The sequence below is a fragment of the Lagenorhynchus albirostris genome, chromosome 11 (assembly GCF_949774975.1).
Source record: "Lagenorhynchus albirostris chromosome 11, mLagAlb1.1, whole genome shotgun sequence".
NCBI classification, from domain to species: domain Eukaryota; kingdom Metazoa; phylum Chordata; class Mammalia; order Artiodactyla; family Delphinidae; genus Lagenorhynchus; species Lagenorhynchus albirostris.
The window spans coordinates 69,085,573-69,097,670 of NC_083105.1; positions in this window are offsets into that span (position 1 = coordinate 69,085,573).

Below are 12,098 nucleotides of genomic sequence, written 5' to 3' on the forward strand. Positions count from 1 at the left end.
TAGGAATCTGCATCTTTAACAAGAACCTCAGATAATTTGTATGCAAGATAACTTCAGACAACACTGAGCAACTATTTTTACAAACTTAAGTTGGAGAAAACTTGATACTGGACACAAATTAAATGACTTGATTTTCTGCCCAAATAGATTATTTATTTAGATTATTATAGATTATTCTGCCTAAGTAAGAGGTCTCATTGTAACTGGAAATAACCTGATATCTAGGTGTTTTCTTTTTAAGTGAAAGGGACTTCAATTAAAACATTAGTAATAAATATTCTAAGTTCCAAAATGTGGCTTTCTATACTTATGTCATGAACACAAGATGTAAGGGAGTTTTTATTGTTGTTGTTTATGAAAAAAGAATTATAATAAGATAAAAACTTCTCATAATGTTTTCCGAATAAGACAAAAAATGAAATATTTTAAGTACAAGAATAGAAAGAAGTGTCAGGTATATGCATGAGAATGAATTTCCAAAGGATAAACATTATAGGAAGAAAATTTTATGCAGATCTCACTGTGTTGAAATTATATACATATATATATATATTATATATATATATGTATTTCCCACTACAAATTATGCTGAAAAGGCTGTTTTACAAAGATTTAATGCAAAAATAAGGGTATTAAAATAATCTGAAGAAATATTTGTAATATTTATTTGATGGTTTCCACAGGAAATAAAGATTTGGTAATAATTAAATACAAATAGCATCAACTGAAAGAGGCTTATAAATGGTTTTACATAATACCAGATTTAGAATTGGAAGTTTCCTGCACCTACCTCTATTTTTGAGAATAATAGTAGAAAAGAAAACATAACAAGAGACCATTACTTAGAAAAGATAATTGTGTTTGTGTGTGCATTCACACAGATTACAGAGAGACATACTATGTAGGAATATAATTTTTATTATGTAAGGTAATGGGCTCAAGAAAGTCAGTTGGTAATTAATAACCCTCAGGGGGTTTTAATTGTTATTGTCCATTTTTATGAACTTGTTTCTGAAGCCCAATAAATAGCTGATGAATCATGCAATAGCTAATGGAAAAAAAAAACAAACTTACCGATCAGTGCTTTTTGTACACTGATTGAAACACTGATGTTTCTTGGTGTCCAAAAAACAGTACCCAAAGCAATTTTAACATAGTTTACTAATGGAAATGTATATATTCAATAGACTAAAATGTGATTTTGAAATTCTCAAAGGGAAAGTGGATGATTATTTTAGAACAGATCATCAAGAAAGGCATCCTAGGGCTTCCCTGGTGGCGCGGTGGTTGAGAGTCCGCCTGCCGATGCAGGTGACCTGGGTTCGTGCCCCGGTCCGGGAAGATCCCACATGCCGCGGAGTGGCTGGGCCCTGAGCCGTGGCCGCTGAGCCTGCACGTCCAGAGCCTGTGCTCCGCAACAGGAGAGGCCACAACAGTGAGAGGTCCGCCTACTGCAAAAAAAAAAAAGAAAAAAGGAAAGGCATCCTAATATATTTGAAAATTATTCATCAATAAATGCTTAAATGCTTTTCTTAAAAATACAAGGAATGAAATTATTTAACAAAATGTACAGTAACTGAATTTCCGAATTCACTTGAGTTGTACATCACAATTCCCAAAGCAAAAGTTATATAGTTTCCACCAAATAGCACATATTCATTCATCTTCTTCCCTTCTGTTCTTAATATTCCAACTCATTTCAAATCTCATGTTTTGGTTGCCATGTGTTCTAGCCATTTGCTGTACCCTTCCCCAGAAAACCTGGTCAATTTAAAAGGGTGAAAAATTGTACTTTCTGGTTTGCAACTTTAACATCTCATGAACCTCATTCTAATGACAATGGACATGGATGTGAGGGTTGCTACATGGTAATAATCAGTTTGGAATGAAGAGTTTATAGAGAAAAGGGAGCACTATTTGTAAATATGTAAGACATATAGTGGGAGATAAGTATTAAAATTAGTTAAAAAGGAGACAATGAATTTCCTCACCTTAATAAACTCACTCTTATTCAGAGAAACCTTAGGCAAAGCAAGAATTTCACAAGTTAATATAACAAACATAACCTTAATCTTTAAGTTCCATGGAAGCAAGGCAGTCAGGCCTGGAAAATCTCCCTGGGTTATGGAGGCAGAATCACCATAATTGGTGAGTATCCCACCACTTACAGGAACCTAGAATCTGAGCTTCCCCAGGTTTACAGCAGGCTTCCCCATCCATGGAGGCCCAGCTTCTTAGCTTTGGCTTCACAATGATTTTTAGACCTTTGAATTTTAAGAGAGAATTTTTTTTTTAACCTAGGAGGAATTCTTCCAGAACTGTCAAGCATAATCCTGTCAGACTTCTCTCAAAAGTATATTTTCATATATAAGAGCCAAATGAAATTTTGTATGGGAGGATAGCTCAGAGCAAAAGTGATGAAGTCACTGCCTTGTGAGGGAGGAATTCATAAGGAGGAAGCAGATATAACCTGAAAGTTCAGGTGTCCCCATTCTATGCGTGGTCATTAATTCAGATGTAGTAATCAACATGACTACTTAAGTCCTACACACTGCAGTATCCCAACTGCATGCATAGATTTTTTTAAACTTATCTATTTATATTTTTAAATACACTTTATTTTTTAGAGCAGTTTTAGGTTCATAGCAAAAATGAGCAGAAATTATTCCCATATATACCCTGTTCCCACATGCATACAGCCTCCCCATCCTCTACATCCCCCACCACAGTGGTACATTTGTTACAAGGGATGAATGTACATTGACACATCATTATCACCCAAAGTCCAATTTCTTTCTTCTTTTTCTGTCTCTCTTCCTGCTTTTTAAAAAATCCTTTCTATTCCCTTGAGGACTACTTTTATTTCAATGTTTCAGAAGTTTTCAGTTATTTAAAGAATAGGTTTTGACAGCAGGATGAAATATTATATGTCCCTTAGCCTTGATCTCATTATCCACATTTCTTCAAACTAACAAGTGCAGAGAATTATGGGTAAGTTAGTTCAGGGTATAGAAAATGCCTGTTAATGTGCTACTTCCCAGCAAACATGACCAGCCAAGAAACAGAGTACAATCGATATATGTCTATGATCTTTATATAGTTTGAAGAAAAAGAATGTATTAATGCATTTCAAGTGTCAGAATTGCATCCTGAGGCCCAAATGGTTCTTATGGTTCCTTAAACGATGGGATAGAGTCACTCTATCTGGCATTTCAAACCCCACATATGCACAGTTACTTCTCACCATGTTACTGAGTCCAAACTCATTCTGCTTGCCACACAACAGGCCAGTAAATCGGGAGAAAAGTTGTTGGGACAAGGAATTGAGCAACTTTATTCTGAAAGCCAGCAGACTAAGAAGATGGCAGACTAATGTCCTAGAGAACCATCTTACCCCAGTCAGAATTCAGGCCTCTTTTATACTAAAAAGTGGAGGGGGGTGGTTGGTTGTTGCAGACTTCTTGGTGCAAGAATCTTTTGTTCTTGCAGCTGTCCACGTAGGTCAGGTCACAGTGTTCCTGCAAACCTCCAACAGAACAAATGTTATTCTTTGTTCTGCAACTTTTTCTGTCTATATGAATGTACTCTTAAAGGTCAGAGCCCTGAGAATAGGCTGTCCTGTATATTTCAGGCTATAGGCAACACTCTTTTACACAAGGTACAGAGACAGCATGACTAAGTACAAGCAGCAGAGCACAAATGTTAAAAAAAAGAAACAGATCCAGTATGGAACCAGATTTGTTCTTCCCTATTACAACCACAAGCAATTTCTCTCTGAATTTTCTCCTCTCTTCATACATTGGGGTGTGTGAGGGGGAGAAGGGAAGGAGGTGGTAAAGCTCTTTCTAATGTGACTCTTTGCAATGGCTTTTGACTGTAAGTTGTGTACATTTTACCCTCTTGGATGGCCTCTCTGAACACAGATTCTCTCCCATTGATGATGCTATGCACTGCGCAGGGCTGCCCGCTGATTGATACAAGTTGCAGTTTGTGTGACCTACCTGGTAGACATGATGGATGTCATTGACTCACTTCTTCCCTCTGCCAGTTAAACTGTGAGCCCAGTACCACTAACATGAACCATGGCACTGGGTTAGCTCTGTGGAAAGACATTTACCATAGGACACTGTGTATGTGCCTTTTGACCCTCTAAGGGATCAAATTCAAAATAGTAAAAAGATAAAGAAAACTATTTCTCCACAAGCAAAGAAACACTGATAAGAAAGGTCTAAATCTGCCAAATGCTGAGGGTGCTTTATGCCTGAATTACCTGCATAATAGTTCAAATCTCTACTCCTCTCCTTTTTCCTCTCTGCCTTCTCTCCTGCTCTGACAGCACCTTCTTAGTGAGGCCTACCCTGACCTTTCAAGTGTTGTAGAGAGGACTAAAAAAAATAAGGAAAAATGAAACGTAGCACAAGGTCTGGCCTATAATACTAGTTTAATAAATGAAAGTGTCTGTAGTAGCAAATCTGCCTGTTGGATTTTTGTTGTTGCTATTTGTTTTTCATCACTCAGCCTGCAGCCACTAATGGGTATAAAATTCTACATCCAATATGCTGGGATCCCATCAGAAGTGACCCAGGTGAATTCCCCTGCTGGAATCTCATTCTACACTTCTTCCTCAGTCATTAATTCACGTACACATCCACTCACTCATACATTAATTCCATCTCCAGATACTTTTTAAGCATCCACTATCTGCCAAGCATTGAACCACGATCGCTGAGCAAACATTGGTAAATAAGACAGACGTGATCCCTGCACTTGCAGAGATTTCATTCTTGTGGGGCAAAACATAACCAAAACAAATAAGCAAAATGATTGCCAGAACAAGGAGAAGAGAGGCTAACTTTTATAAGATGGTCAAGAAAAGACTCCTTCAAGAGGAGAGTCTTAATCCTACATACCTTCAGAAGACCTGAAACTAGAAAGGACTTTCAAAGTAAGTACATCCACAGGAGGGGGAACTATGCACTTTCACGAAGAAGAAAAACTTTAGGAGCATGGGGATCGTTGTTTCTTGTAAACAACTTGTTTCTGAATTTATTTGAATATGCACTAATAGCAGAAATTGTTATGAAAATGATATGGTTAACAAACTTGTTTCCCCAAAAGTATACATTATAAATGGTAAAAAGGGAGAAAGTTTTAGATACTCGTTGGTTAAAAAATTGAAAAACTCCCTTCACTTTTCTGGCCCTCAAATCCTTCTAAAAATAATAAAGATGATAAAAATATCTACCACATTAAGTCCTGGAGTTATAGTCACAAATGAAACCATGGCACACTAGTCCAAAATATCTAGTAATACATTTAAAAAACATTTTGTGAGAAATATCTAGCCTGGTGATATTAGCCTAATGATAATAGAATTTACAATATAAAAGTGTCAAAGACTAAAAGTTTCAGAGAAGTTTCAGTTTATTGTCACATATGATTCAATAAAAATTAAAATGCAGGTTAGGTTCCAATTGTATATCAATGCAATCTTATGCTCTCTGCCTGTGAAGAGGAGACATAAGAAAGAAAATGTGCTGCTATTCATTTATTGGCCACAAAAGCTACTCTTTAAGAATGTATTTTGAAGAGCTTTGGAGTTATAGCAAAATCAAGACATACTTGTAAGAAAAGATGTGGTTGTCAACAGTACATGTGGTTGCAATGCTGCTAATATTATTTGTAATCATTGACACTACGAAAGGGCAAAACAAAGAGAAAGCAAACACTTTTCCTAGATGAGTCACTGTGTGTTCACTGGTCATTGTCAGCCTCGCTAAGCAATTTTCTGGCTTGTCTTTTTTTTTTTTTTTATCATGGTCATGTGTCACACTGGTCAAGAGGTTAGCCTCTAGCACAAGGTTTAATCAAGATTTAGTAACTAAGATTTTCTTTCCTGTGATAAGGAATATTTTAAATGTAATTACCTAATGAGAACAGGCAAAATGCTGCTGAATCCTAATTGATAAATACCCAGGAGTACACGACAGCACTGCAGACCATCTGCCCTGAATTTTGAATGACAACCAATTTCAGGCCTACAGGACAACCAAATCAATTCAGAGCATTCTGGGTTCTTTCTTAAAGAACCCCTCATCTCCGTTATCAGCAAATCCTATTTATTTCAGCTTTGTAAGCTGCTGCTATGACAACAATTCAAATGCTCTGATGACCTGTTTTTGAAAGTCAGTGAAATAGTAAATGTCTCCTAGAACTGACAGGTATAATTTGTCTTTTTTTTTTTTTTTTATGGAACAAGTCACTATCAAGTTGGATGAGTAAGCTCAAAATGTACAAGATGAGGTTCAGTAGTGAAAAAAATAACAAAAGTACAACAAAAACAAAGCAGGGTTTGGAAACAGAGCCAGATTCCAATTCTACTTCTGAACTTCTTTAGTCTTAGATAGGTAACTCTTAAACTAGTTGCCTTATTTGTGAAATAGGAGTACTAAGCTTACCTTGTAGATTTGTCGGGAGGCCTGCTGCAAGCATGTGTGTCCTATGGTCTGGCATGAGATAAAATGTGCAATTAATGTTATTACCTCCGCAGGTTGTCCGGGGTTAACGAGCCACACCCTGTGTGCAATCTGCCCTGGCCTCTGAGTCCAGCATTGGCTGATTAGCTCACTGTGCCTCAGCAACGGTTCTGAGTAGTCACAGGAAGACTAAGGATCCGGGTGTTTTATACTCTGGAGGTCCAGATTTAAAACTGTGAGAGGAAAGAAAGGCCATGTCTTTCCAACCGCAGCAAAGTAGACAAGTGAAGATTAAATGGGCCAAATACTAACAGCACATTTTACACCTGATTTACTGAAGTAACACCCCATATCTACCCTTACCTTTGGCCATGACTCAAATTCATCTCTAACATCTAAGAACCACACACTTCAGTTTGTTCAGGAGACCCAAGCCCTAGGCACAGGAGACTTCACGAATCAGCACTGAAGTTCTGAGTGAAAGTCCTCTATGGAATCATTTCCCAATTCATAAATGTCCACCCCTAGGATTCTCTGCAGTTTTATACACATGAAACTTCTCTGTATTCAGAACATAATAATATTAAACATTTGTAGGAGAGTAAATTGATACCAACATCAAAATGTAAACACATAAAGTAACAGGATTTTATAAGATCTGCTTTTTACATTTTTTTCATATTCTATAAAAAGAATATAGTATAAGCAAAATGGTTGTCTACATCTAACTGCAGACACAGTTTTAGCTCTTTTAACTAAAGATCCTCTCTTTAATCCTTCAAGATCCTCTCTCATAGTTTATAATATCATTCAAATTTTACATTTACCCTTTCCATATGTTCCGAGCAGGAAACGTGACTGAAAACAGAAATTCAGAGAGACATGTGATATTCAATAATATAAAACATTTTTGAGGAGAAGAAAAGGAACACCCTAATGAAAATACTTGTTGGATTTGGTTTTACTCCGATGTCATCCAAGTATCATTCCTTTGGTAATCATTGTTTTACTTCTAAGGGTTTATTTTTTCTGAGATTTTTTGAATGTTCTTCTATGAAGATGTTTTTATAACAAAGGTTGTTATTTTAAGTCTTATTTCAAGTCTCATCTAACTAAAAAGTATAGCTGAAGCCACTTCTCAAATGAGACTTTCCCCCACAGTTTTCTGAAACTGTAGGCCTTATGATACAATAGTACAATTGTTTGGGCTGTGGCACGTAGCATTAGATAAGATGAGACACTGATGAAGTCACCAGAAGTTTAAGATGTGTCACATCACTTAAAAGATTAAAACTAACATAATAGATGAAGGAAATCCATCAAATGATGATTACATTTTTGTTGACAGTTACACTTTAATCTTGAGACTATAAGTGGTGGTTAGTTTCTGAAAAATCCAGACAGTAATTTCTCTAAGTAAAGGTATAAAAGTATTACCAGTGGGGAACTCTCTACAGCATAGACGGGTGAGTGACGGATGCATAGCGAATGTGGTCTGAAATTTTGAATTATATAATGGGATGGAACAAGATAGGGAGGATTTTAAACACCTTCTTAGAAAATCACGCAGCAATAAAGTAAAAGGTACATTTATTGAAATCTCTCTTCATGAGATATAAAGTCTATGTCTTCCCACCTTTCAAATTAAAAAATCTTTAGGACTTAAGTTATTTCATTTTATGCAATAATATTCTTGAAGTTTTGTCAATAAAAGGAATTTTCTTACACTAAAGGAAGATTTAAATAAAACCAGGATAAGGATGGCAAACACATGGCAGGAATAATGCTTCTCAGCCCTCCTCAACATGCTGCAAGCCTTTGTTGTGAAATCGAGTGGGGCCTGTGCATGAAGGTGTCTTTTTTTTCCCCATTTCTTGTAAGCAAGACTCCAGCCTCCATGACCTTCCCTGAGTTCCAAAGGGCATATTATTGAACTGTTGCTAGTCAAGGGAGAAGCAGCCAAGAAACCACCTGAGGCCAGATTACAGGGACCAGGGAAGCTCATTAAGATTAAGAGACCACTTGAGACCCTGCACACACTCTAATCTTGTCAGCAACCTCACCCTTGAAGTATTGGTAAAAACTCATCAAATCCTCCCAGGTGTGGACACATAGATTTTCGAAGCAGGAGCCTGCTGTGTTCCCCTCTGCCTGACAAAATAATAAAGCTATCCTTTTCTACTTCACCCAAAGCTCTGTCTCTGAGATTCGATTCAGCACTGGCGTACAGAGAAGCTGAGCTTTCAGTAACAGTTGCCCTCTTCCTCAATGTGATATTTAATTTTATGTGTCAACTTGGCTAGGCTAGAGTGCCTAGTTGTTTGGTCATACAGTCTAGATGTCGCTGTGAAGATATTGCCTTGGTGTGATTAACATTTACAATCAATAGATTTGAGTAAAGCAGATTACCCTCCATAATACGGGTGGGGCTCACCTAATGAGTTGAAGACCTTAAGAGCAAAGATTGAGGTTTCTGAAAGAAGACACAAGTCTGTCTCAAGACTGTACCATCAATTCTTACCTGAATTTCCAACCTGCTGGACTGCCCTACAGATTCCACACTTTGCCAGCTCCCACAATCACAAGAGCTAATTCCTTAAAATGAATCGCTTTCTGTATATAAATATACACGTTGATTCTGGAGAGCTCTAACTAATATGCCCAGTAAGTCCAGGCATGGCCTTTTCTCAGTGCTTGCTCCAGGCAGCCACTACCAATTAGAAGTGACACACATAATTAAACCTATTTGCCATTTCAGTACTAGGAGATCTTATGTTTAAGGAAATAGCATGTAGGATACTTGCATAAAGTAAAAAAAATCCTTTTGTAACGTGTTTAATCATTTTTGTCATTTAGGTATAGTTTGTTTGTTATATAATCAGCTTGCTTAAATCAAAACACATCTCACAACTTTTTATTTTTTATATTGTAGAAAAGTTTCCTGCAGCCTACCAGTAATTACAAACAGCACACAGATGTTTTAAAAATCAAAGCTTATATTATAAAACGGTCTACTTGAGCTTTTCCAAACTTCATGCAAGCTAAACCTGATGTCTGAAATGCATATTTCTCATAGAGCATAAAGCCATCTCTGGAGACATGTCATCAAAATGTGTCTTTATAGGAACTACGTGAAGAGTCTTGAGAGAGAATTTCGAAGACCTGGCTGAGACTATGAACAACCCCTTCAGCATCTCTGAGTTTCAGTTTCTCCATCAGAAAATGATGTGATGGATTAGAAGTCTTTACAACCCCTTCCTCCCATGGGACCAGTGGCTCACAGCAAATGGAGAACATGAGTTGAAGGCAGTTTCATTTCAGAGACTTGACTTTTAAGGTCACTTTAAAATTTCTCTAGTAGGTGACCATACATATTACGCTTTATTATCTTCATCATTTAGCATTACAAGAACCTCAGTGTTGTCAATTCCAACATTTATAGTGATAGTTTGTTAGTCATTAACTAATAAAGAAATGTGAGCTTGTGAAATTTGTGTCATTTATCATGTTATGAATGACTATTGCAAAGCATTCCATAATTTAAAATCTTTTAGGTTAAGCAGTATTTTAAACATATTAAAAAACTATAGAACATACGAGAATGGAAATCTATGCATCTGTCATCCAGATTTATCAATACATTTTGTAATTTTTGCTCAAGACACCTTAAGGATAAAATATTACAGATAAAGCTGGTTTCAACTGTCGAATCTCCTTTGTGAGTTTCTCCATCTCCACTCAACCTTTAAATGTTGGTGTTCTCGACCTTGATCTCGAATTGACCTTTCCTCTTTCTCTGTAAATGATTTCATCCATTTCCTCAGAGTTAAAGGCATAGTTAAGATGAAGGCACACATATTGTTGGAGGGCCTTAGCCATAGGGCCTTTCCCCAGCACCAAAAGAGTCTACCAGCCTCCCCTGCCAGACCATCTTCTCAGAGCCCAGATCCATTGTATTCAACTGGCTACTTAACGGCACCACTGCTATCCATCCCACCAACTCATATGTCTCCCACCTCTCAATACATATTACCACCAGCAGCTTGGTTGCTTAGTCAGACATTTAAGTCATTCTTGATTTCTCTTTTATTTACTCCCTACATCCAAGCATCACCTTATACATTTGTTCCCACCTAAAAGACACATCTCATTTTGCCTACTATTCTCCATTTCCTCTGCTATCATCCTACTCCCTGATGCCAATATGTCTGACCTGGACAATTTCAACTGCCTTTATGTGGTCTCCATTTCCTCCCTCAATTCATTCTTCACGTTGGGTGAAGAGTAAACTTAACTTGGAAGTTGGACCATGTTACCATGTTGATTAATCATTCACAGGTTTCACATTACTCTAAGAACAAAGCCCACATTGATAATCCCAGCCGACAAGTCTGCCTTATCGAGTCTCTCAATCTGATCCTGTCACTTCAGTCTCTTCATGCCATTTACCCTCTGCTCACTGTCTGAGGCTCACTCCTCCCCACCCCCACTACTAGTTTTTCAAATAAGCTCTTCTCCACCTCAGAGCTTTATCTCATGTGTTCCCACTGCCTGAAAGCTTTCCCCACACAATCTGACCCCTTGCAATCAGAGGACCAATATGGAATTCACCAACCTCTCTCTAAACAGACATTCCCAATCTGTGATGCTTTTTTTAAAAAAATTCCTTCCTGGATGTATTATAATTCATAAATATTTTATTTGTCTAATTATCTGTTTTTAGTTTCTTCCCTCCACTGGAATATAAATTGTAATAGTTGATGTGTATGTGCATTTTTGTGATTTCAGCAAAATCCCAATTTCTAAAACATAGTAAACATTCAGAAATGTACTTTAAAGGAAATAAAGTATTCCATCCATCTGGAAAAAAAAAAAGAGTCCTTAGCCACAAGCTCTTTTCCTGCTATTCCCCATGTCATTAAATCAATAGCCCATTATTTTCTGACAAAACATTTTTCATTTTGCCACAGACCTCTAAACAAAATTGTCAGAAGAAAATAGAGAGAATTTTATATTTCATTTAGGTAGCCTGAACGATTTATTTTGGACTTCGGACAGATGTTTACCTAATTAGCTAGATGATAGATAGATAGATAGAGAGATAGAGAGATAGATAGATGATAGGCAAATTTATATATTTATTTTAATGTATATTATATAAATAATAAATTTAATTTTCATTTATATTATATATAGTATATATGGCATATATGTGTATCTGTGTATAATATGCATACATTATAACACAATGCCATAATAGAAAAATATACTTTTCTAAAAATTGTAATAATGAAGACCATGCTGAAACATGATGAAATATTATGATATGGTGTTCAGTAATTTCAATACAATTACAGGTATACAAAATGTGTATACACATATATATAAGAAAAGTCACTGGCCAAAATGAAAATCATTGTATTAGGGTTTCTATTATTACTTAATATGTTTTCAAAATATTTGCTTTTATATCATCATCTTTTACATCAAAGGTAAAAATAAGGACAAATGGAGCAATAACAACCTTTCATGAAACATTTGTAAAGCTGATCTTAAAAGCTGAATTATATCATGCTACAGGCGACATATATTTTACTGTTGATTGTTACAATTGCTTTGAGC